The sequence below is a fragment of the Cinclus cinclus genome, chromosome 27 (genome assembly GCF_963662255.1).
Source record: "Cinclus cinclus chromosome 27, bCinCin1.1, whole genome shotgun sequence".
Lineage (NCBI taxonomy): Eukaryota > Metazoa > Chordata > Aves > Passeriformes > Cinclidae > Cinclus > Cinclus cinclus.
This window is the reverse complement of record NC_085072.1, coordinates 1197027-1201405: the sequence shown is the minus strand read 5'-3', so window position 1 is coordinate 1201405 and position 4379 is coordinate 1197027.

Sequence of the window (4379 nt, the reverse complement as noted above, 5' to 3'; positions counted from 1 at the left end):
CCTGAATGCAAATTCTAAAGTAATCTGCTAAATGTGAGCAAGCCTGACATGCAGGGTAGCATCAGGTCAGGTGCCCTCTGTGCCGTGGGGCTGCAGTGTCACTCCCCACATGGGCACTTGGGTCCTTGCAGGGGCTTTTGGGGTTTACTGAGCACCCCCACATCCTCAACAGCCTTTCCTCTTGCTGAGGACATTGAATTTTGGAGTCCAAAAGGGCAGCCTGGAAAATCCCTTTGCTCATGCTGTGGTGTGGGGGTGCAGGGCTCCATCCTGAAGCCCCCCTGGGCTGGGGACAGAGGGTCTGGGGCACCCCTGTGCCCCCACCCCGCTGCCCACAGGTCACAGCTGAGCCTGGGTCCGCTGAGAGAGCACTTCACCAGAGGAAACATTATTAGTAAATGTGGTTGGAGTATCATGACTGTGAGCAGTACAGAGCAGAAATCGTGTTTATAAGCTGCCTCCAGCACTCTGCACCACGGTTTAATCGGGTATGAAATCACAGTGATCTCAGAGCCACCTTCCAGAAGTTATTTGTAAGTGAAGTCCTAATGCAGACAGGGCTCTTATTATTCCTCCTGACTTGCCTCATTGCCCATGGCCTTTAAAATGTTGCTTTCACATCTCCTTCCTTCTTATCTTCCATCCCCCCTCTGCCAGCTCAGAAATAATCCAAGCAGGACCCACGCTCTGGGTGACTCCTGCTCCTCTTTCAGCACTGTGCTAGCACCGGCTGATATCTGTCATGCTCCCTGAGAAAACAGGAATCACTCTGAGGCTCCTGGGGTAACAGATTAACCTGGGGAAAGGGAGAGGAGGGGCTGAGTGCATTAAATGGCTCAGAAATGCCCTGTGGTTGTGTTTTCTTTAATCTCTCTGTATTCAGCCTTCAGGAGATGTCTCCTTAGTCTCCCAGCTCTTTCCCACCACTCCCCTGTAAGAATGCTGCTGAGAAAGTCAAAAATCTTTCCAGGCAGAAGTAAAGTTCCTCTCTGTTGTTTCATATTCTCTCTGTTTCAGAAGCCTTTGTGTGCTGTGGCTGGAGCAACCCCCCTGGGCACATCAAGGAGCAGCAGAGCTGGGACACAAATCACCAGCACGAGCAGGGAATGCCAGGGCAGGGGAGATGCTGGAGGATTTTGGCATTGCTGGCAGACTCAGTGTGGAGAGCTCAGGAGCAGACACTGGGGATGCAGCAAGGGCCAAGTCTCTGTGGGCAGAGGACACATCACAAAGGTGCAAGTTGGATAATCTGGATAATGTGAGTGCAGGGTTTCCTTGCTCCTACGGTGAGCTAGGCACAGGGGAAGGAGCCCAGGCCATTGCTGCAAGGTCTGCTCCTCCTCTGGAGGGGCTCCCTCCTCTCCAAAGGTGCAGAGTTCTCCCTAAAGACACTGAGTGCCAGAAGCAGTCAGTATGTCTCATTTTTAGGTAGTCCCCATAGAAAGTAAAGCTGTTTTCTGCTGAGTCTCTCTATACCCTGTGCATATGCAGTGTAACTTCTCCTTTTTGCAGCCCTGGTAAGCAGCTGCTCTGTCTGTGCTGTGCCAGGATGCCACAGGGCGTTTGGTGGGTGAAGCACTATTCCTGTGCTCCCCAGATTCAGATCTCTGTGGTCCCAGTTCCACCTCTGGCAGGATTGCAGCAGGTTCATCTCCTGGAAACTCCTGTGCTCTGTGATTCTCCATTCAGTGCTCGCCAAAGGCCCAGCTGCTATTTAAAACACTTTGCTCATTACAATGGGTTTGACCAAGCCAGCCTGTCCTGGACCCCAGAGCTGCTCTGGGGGGCTGCCAGAGCCAGCCCTGCACAGGAATGCCACACAGGGAGGGCTCCCCTGCTTTAAATGCAGGAGGGGATGCTTCAAGGCTTCGCACACTAATGTAAAATAGTAAGTGAGTTTCCATGAGGGAGGAATAAAACAGAGCAAAGCAGCTTGTGAAGAAAGACGACCTAGGAGTGATGGCAAGAACAGGTGCCATGCAGAAATATATTGCTCAAAAATGAGGACTAATTTACACTGTGCAGATGAGAAGCTGTGTGAGCCCCACACAACTCATGGCATTCCCCCTTTCCACTTAGAGAGATAATTAGGGAATATTCATCAGGCTGCTCAGTGCTCAGTCAGTTCAGGGAGAACTTGCCCTTCCCATTTATTGTCCTGGTTTTCACACTCCTCTCCCCTCTGCTCTCCAGAAATCACTCAGGGTCCCAGGGCTTTGGCAAGCAGTTGTCCATCACAAAAAAGCAATTCCCAACCCACGGAGTGCAGGGTAATTCAAAGAAAGCACGACCATGGGCTGTGCTCTTAGGTGATGGTAATTTCCAAGTATATTTCTGTTTTCCACTTCTGTTACACCTTGGTCTGGCCAGAGCAGGATTAAGTGCTGCAGAGAAAGAGCCCAGCACAGCAAATGAGGCAGCAACAAAGTCCTGCTTCTTATCAGAGCACTCAATCACTGTCGGGAAAGTCATCACCAACCCTGCACTCCCTGAGAGCTTTTCCCTGGGAAATTGCTAAACAGCTTCAGGAGAGCAAAGCAACATTTCTACTCACTGCCTGTAATTAATATTTTAGAAGAAAGAAGCTCCCTGCCCAGGGAGCCCAATGCTGAGCAGCAAAGGCTGTGGGGTCCATGGAGGGGCCCCACTGCTCCCAGCAAAGGGACATTATGTCCATATGAAAGGCCAGTTGATGAATTAATGATGAATAAAGGGTCATGGAGAGAAAAGGAAATCACCTGAAGAGATTAGAAATCCTGGCATGGTTCCTGGGCAGGGTCTGTCACAGGACTGGGTGAGGAATTATCCGTCAGCTTTGTGTGGGACAGCACACGCAGGGCAAAGCTGGCACAAACGAGCCCTTGCTGGAGCTCAGTGACCAGTTCAGCTCCAGAATGGCACAAATAGGGCTGGACCAGGTGACCCCACCTGCTCATTTCCAACCTCACCCATCCTGTGCTTCTCTGAGTGCAGGCAGAGTCCGAGGGGTCCTTAGATCGAAATACGACGCATAAACGTACATGACATGTACATATAAAGATAAAAAGGCAAATTTAATTTCCTCTCAACAGGCATTTCCATTTATCAAAATATCAATAAAATTTCTTCTCGTTTTTTTGTAGACAAAATTAGTTATTAGGTTGAAGTTGCACCAAAGCAGTCATTTGAAAATAACAAAGAACCAGCTTCCCAAATGAGAAATTGCCCTCTTGTGTCATTAAAAACACTTTTCTGTATTACTTTTGGAGAAGTGATGGCTGTTAAATCTTACATAATGTAACACAAGCCTTCCTGAAGTGCTGAGGAAGCCAATTCAGATGGTGCTAGAGTGCCAAGGAATGGAAGGGAAACACTTAGCAATTGAAATTACAAATTGCCTGATTGGAAAAAAGGGTTTTCCCAAATCCTTTGAACTGGAGCTGCTTCCTGGCTGCTCAAATACTCTCGCGCCAGCACTTCCCAAAGCAAGAGAAGGAAGAGGGGTGTAAGGAGCCCAGCGTGGCTCGGAGGGCTCAGAGTCACTTTGCCACCAGGTGGGAGCAGAGGTTGGGAACAGCTCTAAGAGCTGCTGAGTGGAGCCTGCAGTGGCAGTGTGCTGTCCCTGCTCCTGTCCCTGCTCCTGTCCCTGCTCCTGTCCCTGTCCCTGCTCCTGTCCCTGCTCCTGTCCCTGTCCCTGCTCCTGTCCCTGCTCCTGCCCTGTCCCTGTCCCTGTCCCTGTCCCTGTCCCTGTCCCTGCTCCTGTCCCTGCTCCTGCCCTGTCCCTGCTCCTGTCCCTGCTCCTGCCCTGTCCCTGTCCCTGTCCCTGTCCCTGCTCCTGTCCCTGCTCCTGTCCCTGTCCCTGCTCCTGTCCCTGCTCCTGCCCTGTCCCTGTCCCTGTCCCTGCTCCTGTCCCTGTCCCTGCTCCTGTCCCTGCTCCTGCTCCTGTCCCTGTTCCTGTCCCCGTCCCTGTCCCTGTCCCTGTCCCTGTTCCTGTCCCTGCTCCTGTCCCTCTGCTCCTGTCCCTGTTCCTGTCACTGTCCCCGTCCCTGTCCCTGTCCCTGTCCCTGTTCCTGTCCCTGTCCCTGCTCCTGCTCCTGTCCCTGTCCCTGTCCCTGTCCCTGTCCCTGCTCCTGTCCCCGTCCCTGTCCCTGTCCCTGTCCCTGTCCCTGCTCCTGCTCCTGTCCCTGTCCCCGTCCCTGTCCCTGTCCCTGTCCCTGTTCCTGTTCCTCTCCCTGCTCCTGTCCCTCTGCTCCTGTGCTGCAGGGCTGGGCAGGGCTGGCAACCAGTGGCCACGCTCTGGCAGAGCCAGGAGCCACCAGGGACCAGGACTGCCATGGCCCTGAGCAGCCAACACCAGTGAAACGATTTTTGTGCTGAGGAAGGGCTCACACTCCTTTGGG